The sequence below is a fragment of the Phocoena sinus genome, chromosome 2 (assembly GCF_008692025.1).
Source record: "Phocoena sinus isolate mPhoSin1 chromosome 2, mPhoSin1.pri, whole genome shotgun sequence".
NCBI lineage: Eukaryota > Metazoa > Chordata > Mammalia > Artiodactyla > Phocoenidae > Phocoena > Phocoena sinus.
The window spans coordinates 45682668-45693115 of NC_045764.1; the positions used below are offsets into that span (position 1 = coordinate 45682668).

Consider the following 10448-nt stretch of genomic DNA (forward strand, 5'->3'; position numbering starts at 1 on the left):
AAATTGAGCTGTTTGTAGTGAGGTGGATGGACCTGGAGTCTGTCATACAGAGTGAAGTAAGTCAGAAAGAGAAAAACAAATACTGTATGATATCACATATATATGGAATTAAAAAAAAAATGTGGTTCTGAAGAACCAAGGGGCAAGACAGGAATAGAGACGCAGACGTAGAGAATGGACTTCAGGACACGGGGAGGGGGAAGGGTAAGCTGGGTTGAAGTGAGAGAGTGGCATGGACATATATACACTACTAAATGTAAAATAGATAGCTAGTGGGAAGCAGCCTCATAGCACAGGGAGATCAGCTCAGTGCTTTGTGACCACCTAGACGGTTGGGCTAGGGAAGGTGAGAGAGAGATGCAAGAGGGAGGGGATATGAGAATATATGTGTACGTATAGCTTATTCACTTTGTTAAACAGCAAAAACTAACACAACATTGTAAAGCAATTATACTCCAACAAAGATGTTAAAAAAAATAAAACATTAAAAAAATAAAAGACTGATGTACTGAAATTGGAATGATACAGAGATTAGCACAGCCCCTGTGAAAGGATGACATACAAATTTGTGAAGCGTTCCATAGTTTTTAACAATAACATTTGTGAAATAACAACAAAAAAATAAGTTAAATATGACTTCAACTTTTAAGCAATAGTGAAATACTGCACAACAGAAAAAGGCTTTCAAAGGAATTTTCAAAACAATGACATACGTACTGAGTACCTACTACATGCATAGGAGGTATAATGACTTCATGTGTTCTTGTGTGTATTGCTATAATACCCAGGCATTAAAACCAGTGCCAGTATTTCAATTCAATTCTTCTTTGATAATATTTCAAAAATTCTACAGAAAGCTTTCTTTTAATTTTTACCCTAGAGATATTTTCCTATTAATGTGCCTGGCAGCAATTAACCAGTCAGATAAAAACTCCTTTTGATGTAAGTTTTTAAGTTAGTAGGATATTTCCAAATTGGTAGAAATACTAATTAGGAAATACTCTGGTTTGAGAAATTGTGAAATTAAGAAAACTTTCTTGCTTCTGATTAAACAAACAGAAGAAGAAGTGGGCTGCACCGCCTCTGACTGCACCGTGAAAGTGTCGGACATCAATGGCCAGGGACAGGTTCTCTGGGCATGCAGCGCCATAACCCTAACAGAGCTGCACTTACTAGGGGAGGGACACAGGTACCTGTTGTCTCAAACTCTGAAACTTTTGCCCTTGACTATGTATACTGATGCCCTCAGGTGCAGCATCTTTTTCCCCAGGGAATTTAGAAGTGCAAGTGCTACCTGGCTTAATGCTCTGAGTAGAAAAAAAGCCCCTATCATGTAAAAATAATATTTCTTCATTTTCGTATTGTCTGTACTGTGTGTGTGTGTGTATATATATATATACTATATATATATATTCCATTTTAAAATTACCTGAAATGTTTGTGCTGAATATTCTTTTCTCTTCCAAATCATTAATAAAGATGCTAAAACAGGTCAGCACATAACATTGATCCCTTCAGACAACTGACCAGACACTTCTTTTAAACTAGATCCAAGAGCATTTATCACTATTAAGGCCTTAAAAAGTAATTGGATTCAACTAATCAGTCTGCATATTTTTCCCAGCAAATTAAACTGAAAATTGGAGCTTTGTGAAATACCACTGAATCTTCTATACTGATGTTAAATAGCAAACAGAACTTAGAACCTTTTCCAGATAACCCCTCTCACTCAATATTCTCGTTTAAGCTTCATAATTTATAGTAGTATATTTGCTTTTAAAACTCTGGGCTGTTAAAATCATCGCAGTCACTACTATTTATTGATGGTCATTTATATTCAAGGCACTTTGAAATCATAGTTTTAGTCAATTACAAAGATGTTTTGCATAATTAGCAGGGTCTGTCTAGGCATAAGGTTTTGATCTGTGCTTCAATTCTTTTTTTTTTTTTTTTTTTTTTTTTTGTGGTACGTGGGCCTCTCACTGTTGTGGCCTCTCCCGTTGTGGAGCACAGGCTCCGGACGTGCAGGCTCAGCAGCCATGGCTCACGGGCCCAGCCCCTCCGCGGCATGTGGGATCCTCCCGGACCGGGGCACGAACCCGTGTCCCCTGCATCGGCAGGCGGACTCTCAACCACTGCGCCACCAGGGAAGCCCTGTGCTTCAGTTCTTGATATTACATGAACCACTTTGAAAGAGTCATGGTTAGGAGGTTGCTCTAAGGTCTGAGCCATTTTAGAACTATTGACTTTTGAATGATACGGTCACCTGACAGCTCTTTCCCGTGTTTCTTATAAATGGTAACTTGGTCAAGCTGTCCATTCGTATCAAGTATTCATATTGACTGTTCCTGTGAAAGATTTCCAAATGAATAGTGTCTCATTCATTTAATAATTAATGCCCCCTTTTCTCCTAACCCTTAGACTTCAGCCTAGATTTCGATTATTCATAGTCCTGTGGAACATGAATGCAATGCACATGTGGTCCTAAAAGTTGCCATTATACACTAATATGTATAAAATAGATAACTAATAAGAACCTGCTGTATAAAATAAAATAAAATAAAATCCAAAAAGTTTTAAACCTTATCGTATTGCACTTCTCTCTCAATGTCCTGATAAACTATACAATTGTTACCTTATTTAATCTGTGTTTCACTCACTTTCTCTCTTTTACAGCTGTCAATTCTCTAACTCAAAGATGGCAAACATTTTACACGTCCTGAAACAGGCAATTTAAAAGGGGAGATTTAAAAACTCAGAGGGCTGGTTGAGCCCAGATTTGGACTATATCAAAATGAAAACCAGTTCCCTTCCTCCAACTGCCTTTCATTAACATTTGATTGTTATTGGCTTGGGTGACCTCAATGACCTGGAGCTAGAAAGAGAGAGGTTCAAGTCCAAGATTGGGTACTATGGTGGTAATTTACTGTATGTCTGGGCAACACACTAATCTTCCTGGAGCCCCAATTTCTTCATTTCTAGATTAGAAATAATAGCACCCAAATTAACGGATTTTGAATAAAGAATATAAATACTCGACAGTGTCAGGCACACACTCTCTGCTTTTATTAGATTAAGATATATATATGTGTGTGTGTGTATATATATATATGCAGAAAAGTGCATATATCAAGTGCGCAGTTTGATGAATGTTTACTAATTGAATAGCATTATGAAACCAGCACCCAGGTCAAGGAACTTGACATTACCAGCGCCCCAGAAGCCTCTCCTGTGCCTCTTTTCATTCTACACCTCAAGGGTACATGCACGTTTTCTCAAACTTGGCACTATTGGTATTTGGAGTCGGATACTTCTTTGATGCAGAGCAGTGGCAGTGTGATGTTTAGCAGCATCCCTGGCTTCTGACAATTAGATGCCTGTAGTACCTCCCAATCCTGCCAAAATATGACAATCAAAAGTGTCTCTAGATATTGTCAGATTTTGGGGGGGTGGGTTGGTGGGAGGCAAAATGTCCCCCAGGTGAGAACCTCTGCTATATACTATTCTTTATACCACTAGGAACTAAGTCCTGAGGTGCACCTCCTGTGTGAGCTGTCACTTGTTCTCCTCTGTCTTCCCTCCTCTGTGGGGACTCATGCAGTTGAGAGAAACTTCTGAGTACCAACTACTACCAAGTATGTACCTAGGAGTTCTGAAATCCACATCCTCCTGGGGCCTGGGGCTCCAAATGTCTTCTTTTCCCATTTCTCCCTAGCTCCTACCAATTTTTGCTAGTAGAAGTGTAAATTAGTTCATCTACTCTGGGAAACTGTTGGCAGTATTTATAGGGATTTATTAAGCTGTACATATGTGTACCCTATGACTACCCCAGTTTGAGTATTTACTTAATCATTTACATCTGGCCTTTCCCAAAAAGAGATCTGAAGTAATTTGCAACAGACAACATTAACATATTAATTAACCTGTATATTTTAGTGGAGTAGTACAGCTGAAAATAAGAAAAGTTATTTCCTTGATTTGTACTACAAGAAAGCTGGGGAGTTCAAGATGAAGATTAATATTAGTATTAATTGTTTTGTAATAAACATTCTTGTTTATAATTTGAATCAGATTCCAAATAAGTTCACATATTTCATTGTTAATATATCTCTGAAATCACTTTTAAGCTGGTATGTTTCCAATCTGTATTTTTTGTCTCAATTTATTAGTTAAAGAAACTGATTTTTTTGTCCTGTAAATCTTCTGATCATCTGAATTTAAATGATTGCATCCCCATGGTGTCATTTAATATGTTCTCTGTCCTCCTGTTCTCTGTAAATAGTAATTGGAAAGAGGTGTTCTCAGATACAGTTTGAAGTATAAGGCCCTGACAATTAGCTTTTTGGATTGTAATGTAAGTGCCTGACATTAAAGGCATCCATTTCAAAGACATTCATCTTGAATGAACACATTGTCAACTAGCCATTATGTAAGGAGCCAGGCCACCCCACCCATGAAGTTCTCCTTCCAGAAAGTCCTGGCTGACCTAGATAACTGACCTTTTTGGTGACCCTGCTTTTCCTTTCTTCTACTTTAATTCCCACTCTTATGGTTTAAATTCACCAATAAATAGTGAACCCACAAAACCCTAGGCACCCCACCCTTGACCCCAGTAAAGGCACAACTTCAAGGTCCATGCTCTCTTTCTGTCTCTCTCTCTCTCTCTCTCTCTCTCTCTCCCCCCCCATGACCTTGTTGTATGGCCCCAGGAATGCTGTGTACCCTCCAGGACCTGTGAGTAATAAATCTTGTTCATTTCAAAGTTCCCTGATGGCTGCTGCTGAGGTGTCTGCAGGATCTTGCAATCAGAATAAGAATCACAAGGGCTGGTCCAGCCACTGCATTCAAAATGTCTATGGGGACTCACACGATGGGCCAAGTTGAATGCTCCCAGATATTCCTAGCTGATAGCATTACTATTGATAGGCTGAGACAGAAGCAAAATAAGGTTTGATGATTTTTGATGCTATTTCATAGTGCTGCTATACTCTGCCATCAAGAGGCATATAATGTTAGCGATGAATGAAGTCTAGATCCATTACTTCATTAGGACTGCAGTATAGGAATATTTTACATTTAATGTTTCTCCTTATTCATCAGCTTATACTTCAAAGAAGGAAATTCAAGGTTTTTTCCCTTTATTTACCAGATTTTAAAATAAAGATTTATTCACATTATCCATTCACATCTAATGTTGATCAATTAGATTTTTTGTCTCTATGAACCAATGGATTTAAACGTTTTAAATGTTTCAAAGTATTGCCATTATTATACTTACAGACAAAGTGTCAATGAGGTCTCTTTAAGTTGGTTTCTGATTCCTTTTGACATGATCTTAGTACCTTTTGATAGTTTTCTTGGTATTTGATATGATGAGATGCATGAAACTCATTGTGCACCTACCTTACTGAGGATTTAGAATCAGCCATTTCTCCCAAGAGCATTGGGTTTTTTAGTGGGAAATGGTATTTCAAGACCACAGTCTGGGTGCCTTACCAGCATTCTCTAGAGAAAAAGAACCAATAGGATATGTGTGTGTGTGTGTGTGTGTGTGTGTGTGTGTGTGTGTGTGTGTGTAAAGATAACAAATTGGCCCACACAATTATGGAGGCTGGTAAGTCTCAAATCCGCAGGGTGAGCCAGCAAGCTGGTGACCTGGAGGACCAATAATGGAGTTCTAGTTCAGAGGCTGGCAGGCTTAAATCCCAGAAAGAATTATGTTTCAGTTCCAGTCTGAAGACAGGAAAAAAGCCCATGTCCCAGTTCAAAGGCACTGAAGTAGAAAATCCTTTCTTACTCAGGGAAGGAGAGGCTTTGTTTTTTTTTTTTCATTCAGGCCTTCAACAGATTAAATGAGGCCCACCCACATTAGGGAGAGCAATCTGCTTTACACAGTCTACCAGTTTAAAGGTTAATCTTATCACAAAACATCCTCACAGAAACACCCAAAATAATGTTTGATCAAATATCTTGGTGCCCTGTGGCCCAGTCAGATGACATATAAAATTAAGCATCACACGGGGTGCTAAAAGTGCTGAGTACAACTGAGTTTCTCATTGTTTCTAGCTCTTTTCAATACATGATAAATTCATGCTGATACTTCCAGCTACAGGGTTTTTACTTAAATTCTTTAATCTTACTTCTATGTCTTATTTGCCTATATGGAGAATTCCAGTTTTCAATTAAACCTAATGTAAATTAGAATATTACAGAATTAAGCATGCTCTTTATCCCAGAACACAATCACAGCAGTCTCAGAATAACAATACCAGCACTACCACTAATAATATTATTACAGGTAATTATTTATTTATGTAGTTTTTTTGTAGTTCTTCAAATGATTGTCTTTAAATCACATAGAATGGTTCTTCTCTGGAATTATGCCACCGATTGCATACATATGTAAGTTAATTTGTTTTATTTGTTTTAAGGGATTGCTTTTAAAATTTAATTTGGTTTTGTAATTGGTAAAATAGTTACTCTCCTCCAAAGTCAAGTCTATGAAGTATTATCACCTTCCCCCCAAAGTAACTTTTTTTCTCCTTCCATCACATTAGTTGTATTAAATTTTTTTAACATAAGCACATACAGACACACACATATGTTAGCATATGTGTTACTTAGAGAATTAGTATCCTACTAAAACACTTTTATCCAACTTACTTTTTACACTGAACAACATGTTCTGGAAAGCACTCCATTGCAGTATATAAATATGATCCTCATTCTGTTTTGCACCTGTGGATGTAGCAAGTAATACTTATTTAGTTCTTTCCATTTATTGCTTTTACCATTGACGTTGCAATGAATTGTTTTGCACATCTTTCTTTATAATTTTACTAGTGTTTCCTCCTAGATGTTGAATTGGTCAAAAGGTAAATATATAGGTAATTTTGCTAGTAACTGCTAAATCCTCTTCTGTAGAGCTTTTCAATTTTACATTCTCCTAAATAAGATTTGAGAATGCTTGTTTCCCCCAGGCTCACCAGCCCAGTAGATTGACAAACTTTTGAATTTTTCCAATCTGATAAGTGAAAAATGATATTTTAATGTAGTTTTAATTTGCATGTCTCTTATTGTGAGAAATGCTTTTCATATGTTGAATATCTATTTGCATTTCTTTTTCTATGAATTTTCTGATCATTTCTCTAGCCCATTTTTGTACAGAGATTTTGGTGTTTTTTAGAAATTAATTATATAGGAATATTAACCCTTCATCTGTGATACAAGGTGCAAATATTTTTCCAAGTTTGTCATTTTTTAAACTCTAATTATAATGTCTTTCACCAAAAAAAATTGTTTTAGTGTTTGTATTTTTTTAATAAAATCATTTTATCTATATTTTTCCATATTGTTCCCAGACTTTTAAGGAAGTGTTCTTCATTCACATGTCATAGAAGAACTCACCCATGTTTTTTGTTATTTGCTTTTTGTCTTGTTTTTTAATACTTGATTGATTTTTACTGTTATATTTTAAATATCTGTTTTCTACTGGCAAGGTGACTGCTGTTAAAAGTCTGATCAGTCTGATTCTCTACTACGTGTAAATGACTTACTATTTTTCCTTGGAAGTCCAGTAGATTTACTAGAAAAAATGTCTACATGTTGATTTTTCTAGTTCAGTTATCCCAAGTATATTTCAAAATGTAATATCAAGTCAATGTATAGGTTCTGCTGGGGATATCCTAGTAAAATTGCTGAGTCATAGGGTATGCAAATCAAGCTCTAGAAGATACATCCAGTTTCCCAAAGTGGTTGTACCTATTTGCATTTCAAACAGCACTGTAAGAGAGTTCTGGTGGCTCCATATTCTCTTCAATGCTTGATATCTCCACCCATTTCATTTTAAACATCAGACATATATGCAGTTGTATCTCATTGCAGTTTTAATCTGCATTTCTGTGATAGCTAAAGAAGTTAGGCACATTTTTCATATATTTCCTGATAATTTAGATATTCTTTTCTGTCAAGAGTCTATTCAACTCTTTTGCCATTTTTTTCAAAATGAATCATCCTGATTTTCTTTGACTATTTTGTAAAATTTCTTTACATGTAATCTGCATATGAATCATTTGTCAGAGATATGTATTGTGAGCATTTCTTCCCCATTTTATGACTTGCCTTTTCAGTGTTTATGACTTGTCAATGGTATCTTTTAACGGAAAGAAGTTCTAAATTTTAATGCAGTATAATTTATTACTTTTTAAATTATCTGTGCTTTTAGTATCTTGCTTAAGAAATTCTTTTCTACTCCAAAGTCATGAAGATTTTCTCCCATGGTTGCCTCTGAAAAGCTTTATTGAATTACCTTCACTCAATCCAGAATTGAGTTTGGTGTACTGTGTGAAATAAGGCTCGTCATGCTTATTTTTTTCTAAGTTGATATGAATTGACATCTCTTTATTCATTTTTACTTAGAATTATTTTCCCTGAACTTTTTCTGTGGGCATATGGGTCAGGATAGCTTCACAGCTATTGTCCTTGCAAAGTAATTTTAAAAAACATGGCTTTAAAAAAAAAAAAAAAAAACATGGCTTTGCAATTTGAGTTCTTCCTCCTCTCTTCTCCTCTCAACAACTGGTATCTAAACCTTCTCTTTCTTTCCCCCTATTGGTCCCTATCCCACTCAATTTTGTTTTTTATTCATGGAAATTTCTGACTCACTAGCAGATTTTATTCTGGAAGAAGCTCTTCTATTGGTTTTGAGATTGGAGAGCTCATAGTACCCAGACAGCTCCACCGCCCTCAGAGCTTATCGTGCACTCACCTAAAAACTGGAGTGTGCAAAAGTCCTTCCTAGTTTCAGCTACTGTTCTCACATTGCTTGCCCTATGTCTCAGTGTATCAATTGGAAATTTGGGTGTTCTTTTGATGTCAGGTCCATCAGATACCCCATGCTTCCTCTGTTGATACCATGTATGTTTTAAAACTATCAGTAGTTTGTCTTCACCCATTTATATTTTGGGGTTCATGAGGATGTCATGTAATCTAGTTTGGATGACTTATGTTTTATGTGAGTTTTGGTTATGCTATTATAGTTTCTCTGTGTGTCTTTATGAAATGTTTTGAGAAGATTATTTATATCTATCTATCTATAGATAAAAATAATATATATAATCTTCCATACATATAGATACATGTACACATCTATATCTCTCTCTATATATATATCTGCCTTCATCATATTCCCTGAATTTCTCTCAGTATAATTATAATTTTCATCTTACAGAGCAGGAACAAAGCCGTTAGAGAATCATCGTCAAAGTCAGATAGTGGTAATAAGTGGAACAGGACTCGAACCTACATCTATAAAATCCAACAAGGTTAATACTGTCTTACTTCTGCTATTCTACAGTCTATTTATATTTCTTCTTCTCATTAAAATATTCCCCTCCTGGCATGTTTCATAAAGTACATAACACCCTAATAGTCTTGTATATGTATATTATTTATAAATAAATGAGGCTACAATTATTGGAGGGCTGTTCAAAATACTTTACCCAGTTTTCACAGTTTAAAAAAAATGTAAAGATCTAGTAACTTAATCACTGTGTGTTAAATTATGTAAAAGCGGGAAGTTTGAGTACTTGTTATAATGAAAGAAAATAAGAATCTTAGAAAACAAAGAATCATTTTCATCTTCTTTATAACAGCCAGTTGTTATAATATGAGGGAAGATGATGAAAATATCCAAGAAATGATAAACAACAGCTTTCATATCATGTATTCTGATGTTGTAGATATCTAAATCTCATATGTAACAGAAAATACACATTACTGAAGTTTCTTATCACATTAGCTGAATTAGAAAAACAACGATTTAGACAGATAAACATTTTGATGAAAATTGGCTAAACAGTACACACCAGACTATTTTTCTCCTTTCCTTTACCATTTGTTAAAAGTATAATAAAGTACAGTGAGAATGCCTGAAAGTATAAAGTCTCCTAGAATTTTTAAAAAATCAAAGTCTGATTGATAAGCAGAAATATTCAGTGATGTTTAATTTTGATGCAGTGTCTCCTCTTTAGGTTAAAAATGATACATTGCATTAAAGAGAGTCCTATTGTATTGGTTTCTGTGGCTGCTGTAACAAATAACCATAAATTTGGTGGCTTAAAACAACACAAATTTATCTTACAGTTCTGGAGGTCAGTAGTTTGAAATGATCTCACTTGGGTGAAAATCAAGAGGTCAACGGGGCTGCATTCCTTCTGGAGCGTCTAGGGGAGGATGGTTTCCTTGCCTTTTCCAGCTACTGAAGGCCAATGTACCTTGGCACCTGCCCCCCTTCCTCCATCTTTGAAGCCAGCAATGTTGGGCAGAGTTTTTTCCACTCTGCCATCTTTCTTGTTGTCTTTTCCAAGTCTTTTTTCTACTCTTAAGGACTCACTCTTGTGAATTTTTTGGCCCCAACTGGATAATCCAGGATAATCTCCATATTTCAG

General features: G+C 35.8%; 1 non-coding gene across 1 annotated transcript; it reads left to right on the forward strand.

Moving 5' to 3' along the window:
- The first annotated feature begins 482 nt into the window (after positions 1–482).
- Positions 483–588, forward strand: LOC116750074. The gene has a single exon (XR_004348812.1). It is a non-coding gene; the product is annotated as a U6 spliceosomal RNA (small nuclear RNA).
- Positions 589–10448: the final 9860 nt, after the last annotated feature.